Source organism: Passer domesticus, chromosome Z, assembly GCF_036417665.1.
Source record: "Passer domesticus isolate bPasDom1 chromosome Z, bPasDom1.hap1, whole genome shotgun sequence".
In the NCBI taxonomy this organism is placed as follows: domain Eukaryota; kingdom Metazoa; phylum Chordata; class Aves; order Passeriformes; family Passeridae; genus Passer; species Passer domesticus.
This window is the reverse complement of record NC_087512.1, coordinates 46671835-46686214: the sequence shown is the minus strand read 5'-3', so window position 1 is coordinate 46686214 and position 14380 is coordinate 46671835. Positions and strand designations below refer to the sequence as shown.

General features: G+C 37.6%; 1 protein-coding gene across 10 annotated transcripts in view; it reads right to left on the bottom strand.

The window, feature by feature from the left end:
* PCGF3 (polycomb group ring finger 3) overlaps nucleotides 1-14380 on the bottom strand; it is a 55722-nt gene that overhangs the window by 37623 nt on the left and 3719 nt on the right. For 3 of the 10 annotated variants that reach the window (XM_064405718.1, XM_064405722.1, XM_064405715.1), the window contains exon 2: nucleotides 12121-12158. The exons of the other annotated variants lie outside the window; for them this stretch is intronic. The gene's annotated coding sequence lies outside the window, so the exon portion shown is untranslated. The remainder of the gene's footprint in view (nucleotides 1-12120; nucleotides 12159-14380) is intronic. 10 annotated transcript variants of the gene reach the window in all.

Below are 14380 nucleotides of genomic sequence, written 5' to 3'. Positions count from 1 at the left end.
TTAGAAAGATTTAGATTAAGCCCATTTAGAAAGAGGATGAAATTTATTACTGAGAATTTTATGCCCTTCTTTTACACACCCCGATATACTAAGTACCATCTCCAGGGGGAAAAAGGTGTTAAATATAAAGAGTCATAGGACAAAGAATTATTCTTAGTAACTTTTGCGCTCATCTGTTAACAGGGAGGGCATGGTCACCTACAAACACCTACAATTTGTGTTTCAGCCCAGTCACTACCTTGCCCTTCACATAAACCTTTTTGACACAGTTGCTTTCACTAAGAGCAGCTACTATATCCAATGCAATTAATGCATTTAATGTGTCTATATTACATGATGTTTTGGTAATGTAAGACATTTCCATTTCATTCTGGTAAGACTTAGGCAGCTGCAACATAAACAGAGAAGAACTACGGGAAAATGAGGAAACACTGCCTCAAAGCAAATCTTTCATTTGGTAATAGAAAACCTAAGAGAATCTCAAGCACTTGTAATATAATACAAATAGAAATGGTAATTTAGTGATCTCAAACCTCTAAAATATCACAGTTATTCTTTGCTTTTTATTTTGGTGGGTTTTTTAAAAATCAAATGGACTTATTTGTAGTTTATTGTAAAATACCTGGATGTACACAAAGTCCTATATAACTAGTAAGGTATAAATTTAAAATGAAATTTCATTAATGAAACCTATACTTAGAAAAGCTTTTATAAATGACCTTGTCAGTAACATTCTTTGCAAAAAAAGTATTTTGTGGCACCTTACATTAGAAAACATGTTTTCTTAACTAACATCTAGCTTCTCTTGATTACCAGACTTTAGAATTTCACCACTGTACTGTTCAAAGTGCTCCTAACAGAGTCACATTAAGACAGTATCTTCCAGACAGGCAGTGCTGTTTCAAAGCTTAGAGATGCTTTGGAAATGGCTCCAGTCTGGGGATGGTCTTCTGCAGGACTGCTAAATTCACTTATTCACAGGAAGGTTAATGCAGAACTTGAGAATGCTCAAGCAAAGAGGATGCACTGCATGGTGAAAACTGAAATTTGTTTGGTAGCAAAACACCACTACCTTGGCTCCTCAGTCTGTGAAACCACTTCCTTCATTTAGGTGCTTTCCAGACCCTTCTTCCAATTAAAACATGCTTAATTGTTTAGATCATGAGATGATCATGACAAGGTCTTGACACAGCCCTGAGAACAAAGTAACAAATACAAGGACACAGAAAAAAATTTCTGCAACAAAAGATAAAATTCTCTGCAAGATAGCTTGAATAAAAACATCTGTCTGGCAAGATTTTATCCAACTAAACATTTTCCAACTTCTGACAAAGAAACACTGATTTAATTACATTTAAATTACTCTTTATATTCTGCTATTTCCTTTTTTAGTGCTGAGGTCATTTCCAATCAACATCCATTTACAAGCATGGATAAAACTGGGAAGCAGTCTTAGAGTGCCAAAGTTCCCAAAGTCTTAAAATAGTATAAAAGCAAAAAGCATTACTGCAGAAGTGAACTTACTTTCTGAAATGAACACCACTATGACCTCCTCTAAATAAAATCTGTCTCATTATTAGAAATCAAAATCACTGCTAGAGGCCTCCTGACTTTTGAAGAAAAGACTACTCTTGAGTGCTATCCCAGATCAAGTCTTGACAAAATGGTATGGAGACATATGTCATACACCGTGTTATGAATAGAAAATTATATTTTTTTTTAGGTTGCAGAGTTAAAAAACAAGTCAGACCAGTTGTTGTAAGCTATTTTCACTCCTAAAGAGGAGTTCTTCAATTACCTGTTAATGGCTGGTGATTAACCATTGTCCCCCTGATGCTGGCCGCTTGCCAGGGAGGGACACGGGACAGACCCTCCAGGTGAAGAGAATAGCAGTGACATCAGAGCCAGAATGCAGATGAGAAATGCATTGCGCCCCGAATTTTTACAGTTTTTCCCAGGAAAACCCCTAAAATTACGAGCCAACAAGTGACCTAAGTGACGTCTAAGGATGGGAGCGTAGTCCTGTACCTGCTTGGATCCTTTTTGCTTCTTACCCTAACCTGAAAAGATGTTGATTAGAGAGACGCCCCGGGGTGTTAGACAAAAAAAGCCAGGAATCTGCGACTCTCCCGTGAGGACGGAATCCCCAGCTCTGTCTGCAGACCAGCGGACAAAGCTGCATCACCCTCCTTCTCCGTGCCACGCCTGGGAGCAATGGCGGTGTGGGCGCGACCCGTCGGCTTCTCCCCACCTGAGCTGATTCTTCTTAATAAAGGCATTAAAAAGGAGAAAGATCTCCTGCCCATTCATTTCACACCGGAAGAATATATGCCAGCATACTACATGTTAAGAATATAGAAATGTAAACTACAAGTCATTAAAAAAGCACTTTGTTTCACACAGACCAAGAGATCCTTGACTTCCAGTAAGTAAAACTGAGATCAAAACCAGCCCTGAATCTCATGAAGAAAAAAAATCTTCAGTGAGATTTTACTACCTGATTTCACATCACTTTTTGAATGTTTAATATCCATGCACTTCAGAGAAGTAATTTAAGGTCTTAGCCACAGCTGAAACAGAATGTAATATTCATTATGAAGACCTCTGCAGAACAGATGGACAGCTCAAAATAACAATACTTTCAGTTGTCATTTGAATCTGATGGTGTACATTTGAATTGATTGCTCTGACTCCATCCAGACAAGAAAACCAGGGATGGAAAAGTTTACCATGAAGAAGAAAGAAGCCTTATGGATCTGTGCCATCAACTCCTCAAAATCTTTAAGGTGTGGTGGTCTTTGCCTTCCTCATTCTACTTACACATATATGTTTTAACTTTCATTGTTGAAAAATCCTAATCATACAATAAAAACATCCAGTTACATAAGAAATTAAATGTAATTCTATAACCCCAGAAATCAACCACTTATTAACAAAGACAAGAAAAATGTGTATCCTTAATAAGTAATTGTATGATAACCTGAGTACTAGGATTTTTATCTTTCATCACAGATCTCTACCAAAAACAACAATTTTCTCTATCATTTGTTTCTGAAATAGAGAGGAAGAATATTCATAAAATTGTCATAAGACAATTCCCCTTGCTATCTATTAAAAGGTCCTTAAAAATTCAGGTTTTCAGTCACCTGACTCCACTTACTGGCCCAGGTACACTGGCAGAACAGTAAAAGAGTACCTGTTAGACTATGTAGTGACAGGCCAGAAGGTACCAGCTGGGAAGAAGCAGAAGGGTACTACAATTCAGCTGAAGACACATTTTACCAACAATCACTTTTTCACATTCCCATGTAGATTAAGCCCAGATAGCAGCACTTGATGGTTAATTAAGCCAAAGATTTGAAAGGGCCTGAGAAACTACATACCCCTTGGTTAAAAAAATTAAGTGACTAAAGCTTTCAACTTCACTGATCTGTCCAATAATTGATTCTGTGCTGCTACAACAGATGACAAAAAAAATGTTTCTAGAATTTCTCCATAACCTGCAAGTGGTTAGCAGGTACTCTGGAGTCTTTGTGGATTTGAATGTACAGACAGTAAATTACAAAAAATTAGCTATCCATGTACCATATAATTCAAATTATAAAGGAGCCTTGCAAAATTTTTCTTTTGTTCCTGAAAGCCTGGGAGGACTCTAAGATGCACTCTGTTCATATGTTTCTCCCATTATTCTGACATTCAGCTCTTTCAGATATAAATTGTGGCAATGATACAACAAACTCAAAGTCTCCTTTGAACTCTTGCTGCAGCAGCTTTCTTACCCCAGACACAATCCTCATGTCTGGCAATGAGAAACAAACAAATAGTTTACATTATTTATTTCATATTAAATACTACAGCAGGAGTGTAACCAAGAGAGCACAAAAGCTATTTTTCTTTCCACCTACAGCTGTTCAGTCCTTCATTTCTTTCAGGATTTAATTCCCTCAATTCTTGAAGTCTTGAAACTTTGCTTTTGAAAGCATTTTCCATCTTTTTTCCTCTCTCAAAACAAATGTAATTGTTAAAGTGACATCATGCTTAGTCAATTAAGTGGGGAGAAGAAAGAAGAACAAGGGAAACTTTGGCGTGATGGCATTTGTCTTCTCAAATGACAGTTAAAAGTGATGGGGCCCTGCTCCTGGAGATGGCTGAACAACTGCCCATAGGTAGCAGTGAATTTGTTTTCTTGTTTCCACTGCTTCTGCACACAGCTTTTGCTTTCCCTGTTAAACTGTCATTATCTAAACCCATGAGTCTTTTTAGAGTACACCCTTATGATTCTCTTCCCCCTGCTGCTCCAGGGGAGTGGGTGAGCAGCTGCATGAGGCTTGGTTAAACTGCGACAGTCCTTTTTTGCATCAGATATTAGGCACAAAGGGTTCAAGGTAATGACAGATTCCATTCCACGTATTAGACTGAATATATAGCTTTTAGTACTGTTCAGCTGGTAAACAGCAGCCTCCTGAGCTTGCCTTGGGGCTTGCTTTCCTGACATGTATTAAGAGCCTAGTGCTTGCCAGTGCTTGCTTTTTGCTTTCACTGCTTTCTGTACTGCTACACTGCTTCTCACCTTCCTGAATTGTGCCTGGGAACACTCTGGTAACACCACATCGATGTGCCTGGGCTGGCAGATGGCCAGGGTAGTGCTCCTGTGCTGACAGGTTAAACTTTGATCTGAGTTTGAGCTAAAGAGACTGTGTTGTGTCCTCCATGGTGGAGGAGTGATCCACCTGCAGCCCATGTAGAATCCCCTGCTAGAGCAGGAAGATGACTTAACAAGGCTGTGACCTTGTAAGAAGCCCAGGCTGGAGCAGGTTTGCTGACAGGACCTGTGTCTCCACAGGGAACCCTCACTGGATCAGTTTATGAACAACTGCAGCCCATGGCAAGGACCCACGTTGGACAAGTTCAAGAACAACTGTTTCCCATTAGTGGGGCCCCACACTGGAGCAGGGGAAGCAGAGTCCCTTGCAGCCTGTGCTGAAGACAATGGTAAGGCAGGCTGTGTCTCTGCTGCCCCGGGAAGGCCTACAATGTGGACTCCACTAACAGTGGACTCTTTACAGGAACCCCCTTGGAGCCAGGCTGGGGACAAGAAAAGGATTTCACTGCAATACTACACCCTATAAACCCAAAAGGACCAGGTGTGAAGATTATAATGGATATGTCATTAAATTGTTACAATCCATTCCCTGAATTGTATGTTGCAGGAATAAATATAACAGGAACTTCTCAAACCAATGGAGGAGAAGCCTTCCAGATGTCCAAGCACAGCAGTGACACAATCTGAGCTGGCTTTGGTGCCCAGTAATTGGACTAAATTAATTGCATGCAACACACCTCCTCTCCTGTCCTGAGTAACTAGCATAACAGATGGAGCCTGAAGTCGTGGACTAAATGAATGAAAAGATATATTATGGACATTTTGCAGGTGTGGTCCACAGACTACGGTATGACATCTGGGTATCTTATCAAAGAGAGAGAAGGGGAATGGTGTTTAATGAGCTTGTATGGAATAGTGTGGGACCTGAGCATAATGTAAATGGTATGGGATAAGGGGTGCAATCTGCTGGTTTTGAATAGGGCAGAGCTAATTCTCTTAAGAGTGGCTAGTATGGCACCATGTCTTGGATGTGTGCTGAAGAGTGTTGATAATACAGGGATCTACTTGGCTGCTGGTTGGAGTAAAACCACAAGAAGCTTTTATGTGCTATTTACAAAGACTGGAAGATTTCTCCTTGTTAACTATATGCTAGAATACACTATTAAAAGCTTCCCTTTTTTTAACAAGGAGATCTACAAATAATTTCAATGATACATTAATCCATTAACAGTTGGGATAAAGCTACACTTGTCAGTCACTGCAAGCAAAATAATAGACCTGGAAAAAAATCATCACTAATTAGTGAGATTGCATGTGTCATGAAGCAGCATCCACTCCTATTCCCGCAGACCCCTATTCAGTGTCAACCCCACACGCCTTGTACTGCACATATGGTTCTCACGGTTAAGTCATTTTTCATTCAGGTACCACTCATGGCATGTGATGAACTTCCCTTGAAAGACAGCAGATAGCCAGCAGTGAAGGCCCAAAAGCCATTTCCATCAGCCTGCAAGTGAGCAGCAGAACTGATCAAAAAATGTGAGACACCATTCCTCAGCTGCACAAAAACCCCTTAGGCCCATCTGTCCTCTGCAGAATCAAGGGCAATGAATAAGCACTTGTCAGCCCTACAAAGACAGGAAAAACCAGCAACCTAGTCAAATCAAACCTAGCAGAACTCTTCTTTTCTTCTTTTGTACCAATGCAAACTGCAATCAAATAACAGCCTTCAATATAAACAGACTAAAAGGAAAGCTGCCATTAGAGTGACAAAAACATGTAGGCTTGTAATAGAAGAAGGGATACCTGAGAGGAATTAAGAAATAAATGGACAGATTAACAGGTAATAAAAAGGAAAAATAGCAGTTTCAACAAAGGAGGACTAAGACATGGCATAAAAAACCTTAGACTCGTCCAGTAAGCATGAAACCACATCCTTCCAATACAGTAATACTCTAGCTTTTAAGATCTGAGCTCATTTTGACATGATGAACATACCACTTTTATCATATTAAATCAAAATAGGAACATAAATAGCAGCCCTAAACTACTAACCAGCTGTCCTAACAGGTTATTTTTAACCTTTACAATTTTTCAGCAATTAGATGCTGTATCCATTAGAACCAGCAGACACCACAGAGATCTCAAAGTATCTTCTACCAAAACACAGAAGACATTCATAACCAGATTTCATCAGCTATGTCTCTCACATTTCATCTATTCTAAATTTTTCTTACTATGCTTGTACTTAGGATTGGTCCCATTATGTGAAGGAAAGATTACACTCATGCTTCTGGCAGGCTTAATGAAATAATTACAGAGACATGAGCCAGGCATCTCTGAAATTTCTTTACATTGCTATGTATGCTCATGTAAAACTACTACACTTCCAAGTCTGAATGATTCAGCAATGAGAATTACCTCACTTTCCATTTCAAAATATTCTCAGCAGAATAACAGTGCTTAAAAATGTACACTTGTAGAAAGAATGGTACCTTTAAAGCACTCACATTCTATTTATTTTCATTTCTTAATCATTATTAGATCTGGTGTTTTGCATGCATGTAGGAATGAAGACAAGAAGTTAAATGTCTAGCATTATCAAAATATGCATTATCTTCCACAATGAAATTATACCTCACAGAAAAAAAAAATCTTCAGTTATCAAAACTGTTGCTGTTTTGCTGGGTATTGGTTTGAGGTTTTTTGATTGTTTAGTTTCAGTTTGTTGGTTGGTTTGTGAGTTTTGGGTTTGTTTTTATATTTCACTGTAAATGTTGCAGATAGAAAAATCTTCCAAAGTTTTACTGTTAAGATTTTTTTCACTGCATAATCTAATAATGTGTCACAGTTCAAGAAAACCTGATAGTAAATACAGAAATCAATAATTCCAAACATTGCATCAAAGTCATTATTAACAAATAGTTCCTCAAACTCCAACCAAAAAGCAGAGTGACACCATTACACCATCACTATTTTGTCTGTCAGTGTCAATGAAGAACATTGCCCACAGTGGACAACAACATGAGAGGCTTCAGCACTAACATCTGAATTTTTTGCTGTGACCCAATCACTGCCATGATGTGACATTTGCTGGTTTATTTAAAACAGAGAAAATTTGCTTGGCAGTATGCAGGAGCTGAAAGGTCTAAATTACTAAGGCAACAAAATTTCACCAGAGGCTTGTTTCACTTATGCAAGAGCCTAGACGTACTCTAAAACTGCAATTTTAGAAACTACTGATTGGTACTGTCCACTTGCCTAGCTGGAGATGACCACCTGAAAGCAAAACCTTCTTACAGATCAGGTGCTTATTTTAACAGATACTACCACAAATTAATGATGAAGGCAACTTTGTGGCAATGCAGGCTTCGTATAGCAGAAGAGCAAGGAGAAACTTCAGGAAAAAAGGCAGGTGCAAGAAGAGGTACATCCACCAACCTGCCTGACAGACAGAATTCCCAAGTGCTGTTTTAACAGTATACATTATTAAGATCTGTCAAAATGATAGTCTGCATTTACTTCATCTAGGTCACTAAGAGTTGCAGTTTAAGGAAGGAGTAGCCAAGGAAACACTTGCTAAACTGCCAAATACCAGCTGCTTAACTGTATCCCAGAGAAAGTAAATAGTTACCAGTTTCTCTTACAAGCACCTCAGTACCTGCTGCAACTTTAACAAAATACTCACATAATCTAGCTAGTAGAAGTTTCCCTTTCCAGTCTTGTCTATAGTAATTTCGCCAGACAGAAGGCCTTCAGTCTGAAGTCAGAAATATAGAAAACACATACTCAGTGCAAAAGTTAAGTTGCTCTTCCTTATCCAGTCCTGGTAACGGTACTCTGCAGCTTCCGCAATACTTTAGTTTTAATCCAAAAAAGAGTTTGTTCAGACATGTTCTGCATTTAGATCTTTGCACAAAACTCAGAATCCCTTAAAACAAGACACTGATGTCAACTTTTATAGGTAATGGGAAATTGTTAGTGAAAATAAAGAAGTTGGAACAGAAACCAAATAACCAGCTACCTCTTGCCAATTTCAAGTAAAAAGGACAGCATTAACAGACAGGTGAAATGAAGTAAGAACATACATGTGGAAAACTAGTACAAAAGCAGACAAATAATGACTAAAATAATTACTAAAATGGCTTTTTTGCTGTGAGGAATCATGACAGCATTTCAGATGAACATTATGATTTTCTGATATACTGATAAACTTTTCTAATCCATAGTTTAAGATCAGAAAGCAGCAAAATACAAAGAAAGCACTGGCAAGTCATTGATGAGCTACAGCTTTTCATAATTATCTTTTGCTTAGTCTGTATAAAAAGTTATCCATCATTAGAAACATCACTGAACTTACAGAATTGATAATTAACATTCAAACAGATAGCCATTTCCACCCAAAACTGTTCAGCTGCACATTGATACAAACTGTTCAAAAAGTGTAGAAATAAACTAATAAATCTCTGAAAAGGCTCAGCTTAAACAGAGCCTGACAGTCCATGCAAGGAATAAGTAAATAAATAAACACTATCTCTGCTACTTATCTTAATAATTGTATCCCAGATATACTTTTAAACTACCCTCAGGAATTTCTTGAAGTCAAATCACTTTCATACATCCCTATTGCTTCCTACAATAAATTTCAAATGCTAGATGGATGTATGACATGAAGTAAAAAGAAAATATAACCTTTCACTTCAAGTTATTAACTACTGCAGCTTACTAGTAGTATCTGTAGGCTTGAATTTAGTCCTTCTTTGCAATTCACAAAGACCTGCTTTGGGTGACTAAACTATACCATAAGAGACAACGAAAATAATTTACCAGTTTTATTAAAAATGTAATAGTTTTTTAATTGATGACACCCACACTGACACTTGCCTCCCTCCATTCTTCAGAACACAACATTCATCACAACAAACATGCACCAGTAAAAGTTTGGCTGACAAGGTCAGAAAAGACCATGTCTCCCAGCGATCTCCACAAGGCAAATCCTGGGCATCTCAAAGACTTTCTGTTCTCAGGATTTACCATGTATAGGTCTCTTCATACTAGAAAGAAGTAATTTCAGAGGAAAAAGAAAGAAATTCATTCCTTTGGTTTTGGATTAAAGCTGGGAGAAGAGAGCTGAATTTGGGGTTTTTTTCCATCTGAATGCTAAAATTGTCAAACTCTGCAGATGGTGATAATGGATGAGTAAGTCGAAAAAAAGGTTACTTATGGGAAGCCATAAATGGCTAAGGAATCTGGGGGAGAAGCAAAAGCAGCTCATTCTTCCCTTGTCTTCACTCTTACAGTGAATATACCTTATAGTATCATCAGGCCTAATAATGGAAGCTACAGAAGAGGACTCCAGAAACTTTTTGCATTTACTTATACCCTTTTGCATTTACTTATTACCCTTATACCCTTTCCCATACTAAAGATTAAGGAAAAAAAAATCTATGACACTTTCCAAACACCTTCAGAAATTCAGTTCATTGGCAACTAATGGTTGTGACTGGAGAATAAATGCTCTGACAGAGCACTGGCTTTGGAAGTGTACCTCAAGTTCCATAATGAAAGTAATTTGACCCATCTGGTGGAGTGATGGAGAGCAGAACTGAAGAATGGGGACAGGATGGACTTTCTCTTCCCTAAGGGAAGCTGCAAAAGAAGACTATAATCGATTTACCTATCTGATCACAGAATAGCTTACATAAAGAATTAGTCCTACAATTATTTTCAACCCGTAGCATTGATAAATTCAGTAAATTAAGAGAAAGGCCAGGGTAAAACACATCTTCGTCCAAAAAAAAACAAACAAAAGAACAAAAAAAACCAAAACCACCAATACCAATGGCAAACAAACCAAAATATTATCCTCCCTGTATCTGCAAAACTTTGTTCAAATTCAAACCATTTTTAGTCATAAAATCATAATCACACAACCCAAGAGCTATTATTGTCTGGACAAAATAACCTTACATAATTTGAATAACTGCTACAGATTAGAGAAACAGATTTAGATAAACAATTCCCAGTGGCAGTATCTATGATTATCCCCAAAATGTTACATTAAAAATTATTGCAATTAATACAGTACTTTTTACACCTATATATTCCTAAGACAGTAAAATGAAACCTTGAACTGCCAAGATCCACTTAATACCACATAGATCAGTGTGCAGACTGCTTCTGATGACTTTTACCAGAAAAATTTGAAAGAATCTCACAAGCAAGGAAGTGAAGAGACAAAAACTGCTCCCCGCGGAGTCCTTTTTACATGGTGTGGTGTCATTTACAACACTAGGCTACTTTTCCTGTGGCCAATGGTCAAAGAATGACAAATTAAGTATTTTACCAACATAAACACAAGTCTTCTGAAATTGTTGCAGAAGGACCTGATCTTGGGAGAGATTTCTACCTCATTCTAGTCAATCTAGAAAGAGAAGTACAAGACTAGAAACAGAAAATTAATAAATTGATGTGCAATAAATTACTTACTCTGGTGCTACCAATTCTAACACTACTATTAACACGAATACATGTTATTAAAAAGCATTTGAATTAAACTCCTCCTACTCAACAATAGTTAGATTGAAAATTTTGGTAAAATATGTTATTACCACAGTAATTTCTGTCACAGAAAAGGCCTATGGATTTTTCAAGGGCAAATACAAAAATATCGTCCATCTGCAATTTATCTGAGAACAAGCATAAATCAGAGAATTTTATTTTACCAATATTCAAACTAAATACCTGTGAAGTAATCATCATCTCATGGCAACCCAATAAAAAAGTATGATCTTAAAGCTTAAATTGATTTAAGATGGAAGTCTACTTTGCAATTAGTTTAAGGAAAGTGCTACTGGAAAAGACACTTTAATTACTTACTTCATTCAACATACTAAATAAATCCATACAAATGTTACTAGAAAAACTAAATGTTTTTCTCTAAGACCACGAATTTCACACAAGAGTGCAATTTTTTACTACACTTTCCACAGTGCAGAACTTTTCCACAAGTGTAGTCTTTTGCACATGGTAAGAACAACACGTACATGCAGATAAGAAATTTTAAGTGAGTATTTAAGAAGTTATGCTTGCTTTTTCCTAAAAAAGGTTCAGTGAAGCTTAAAAACCAGACAGTAAACAACCAACTAGTACAACGCTAAAGCAAGAAAGATTAATCACTTGCTGCAGCACTGCAGCTGGGAGGCTTTCCTAAGTACAGACAGAAGCAATCCGGCAAACAAACACTGTACACTGGTGTGGGATTCGGACCTCGGACGAAAGGAATAACTCAAAGACGGAAAGAAAACCATTTCAAGCGTTAAGAAGATGGGTTTGAATACAGTGTGTTAGCACTTTCTTGAAGTGATGAAAAACCATTAGAAGTATCTTTAACAGATACAGATTTAACAAAAGTTACTTTCTAAAATGTAACTATCTGGATGTAGGAACAGGGGCATATATACATTTAGCAGCATGCATGATTAGGTACTTACACAGCACATAAAAAGTTTCCTTACCTCTTCCTATTTTGAATTCTGAAATCAATATCTGAGTCCTTGTGTCCAGAATAAAATTTATATATTAGGGAAAAAAAGGTAAATGAAAGAAAATCCAGTTATTATCAAAACAAAAAAGTAGGAAATACAATCATCTGAAATGCAGGAGTTAAGATCCCAGACCACCTTGATGTTAGTGCCAAGACAGAGCTTAAGCTTCTAAATGTCTCTGTGTTCCAATGACTTTTGGGAAAAGTCACTCAAGGAACAAAAGACGGCACTATGTTGAAAAAAATCCAAAAAACCAAAAGCTCCTGTTCCTCAAATCTGTTCCAGTGATTGCCTCTGCTTAGTTCAACAAATAATTTTTTATTGCAAAAACATTTTGTCTAGTCAGTTAAAATAAATTTGGCAATGCCCTTTAACTAATTAATCAACTGACTGATGCCTTTTATTATGCCACTCTGTGTACTCAATAGTGAAAATACAACAGTAAGTGTCAAAAAGAATTCTTCATAAATAAAACATTTATAATTTGGCCAGCAGTACTGTATCTTTCAGCTTCTTCTTTCAGGTGACAAACCAGAAAAAATTGTACATCACAACACAGTCTCTAAAAATTGTATTGTTTGCATGCATATTGTAAAAGAATAACAAAGATGGCCTGTACTAGTATAATATAATCATAATTCACACAAAAAATTCATTATTTATAAAAATTGTGATGTTCCTGGATAATAATCAACTAGAGAAGGTACTTTATGCTGTCTGGTTATGTACAGAGAAAAAAAAGTTCTTAAAGAAAAATCTTGACAAAGCAGCCATTTGCAAGTTAGCAAAGAACATCAAACTTATGCCATGAACCTAAAAAATTAACTTTTCCTCTCCTAATTACACAGGTACTGCACAGCATTTTCTCATTGACACCAAACACACACAGAATGTTTTCCGTCTTAAATGAAAATGAACTTAATGCTATTCACAAAGCAACAGTTTCCAGCAAAAAGGACAGTCTCAGTATCAAACAAGAAGGATCCTTACTGCTGCCAGAACACAAACCATTTTAATATAGACAAAGTTGTATGTTACTGTCAGTTAAAAATTCAGAAAACAAAATAGTTATCTATTCAGATCATCTGAAATAGATGTCTGCAGGGAGAGTAAGTCTTTTCAGACTTTGCAGACATGAAAAATAGTGTCAGAGCTAGTTTAAGTTCTTCTACTGGCAACAAAACTTCAAAAAAGACTGATTACCACTCTTGCATATTTCTTCCCTACAATCCCTGTACTATAATAATGCTATCACACATACCTTGATATACTCCAGTTCTCACCCCCACCCCCTGAAAAATTTCCCCACTGGCTGCATCAACTTATAATTGTAATTTGAAAGAGGCAGTCATAACTATGAGAACAGTCATTTTCTGGTACAAAGAACAAGTAACTTAAGCTCACCAGAGTTTGTCATTCCCCCTACTTTTAATGATCTGTACCACCCCCTACTTTTAAAAAGTATGTGTTGTGTTTGTCAAAAGAATAAAGAGACCCTTAAGTTCCTACATACAGTTTGAAGTTCCAAGTCTAAAGTATTGTTTCTGATTAAAGAGAAAAAAGAAAAGGTAGAGGGGAAAAGAAAATAATGTCATTGAAGAACTCACTGCTGGTTTATTTGTTTCTACAATGCTGGGTCTTCAGTATGATTGCAAAACTTCAGGTCTCTACAAACTTCAATCACACTATCAGTAGCACATAAGGTTTTCAGTCCAATTAGTTCCCACCCCACTGAGTATTTCAATTTCATATTCTGTTGATTTAAGTATAGATGCACTTATTCAGTAAACTTAACTTGAGAAAAGCTAATTTCCAGTCAGACAATGAGGCAGCATTCACCAGCACAGGTAAGTGTAGGTGAGCACTAGATCAAGATGTGCAGGGAGGTTCCCAAGCTCAAGGACTCCTGAGCAAGAGCCCAGACCTGCATCCAGACCTGGAAACCTTGGTGAGCCCATCAAGTTGGCAGACAAACAGATGGAGAGCAGCCCTGGGGAGAAGGACTTGGGAGTGCTGTTAGTGGCCAAGAGGGCAAGGGAGGGGATTCCGCCCCTCTGCTCTGCTCTGGTGAGACCCCACATGGGTCTAACCCTAACCCTACATCCAGCTCTACAGTCCCAGCACAGGAAAGACATGGACCTGCTGGAGTGAGTCCAGAGGAGGCCATCAAGATGATCAGAGGGCTAGAGCAGCTCCTACAAGGCAAGGCTGAGCAAACTGGGGTTGTTCA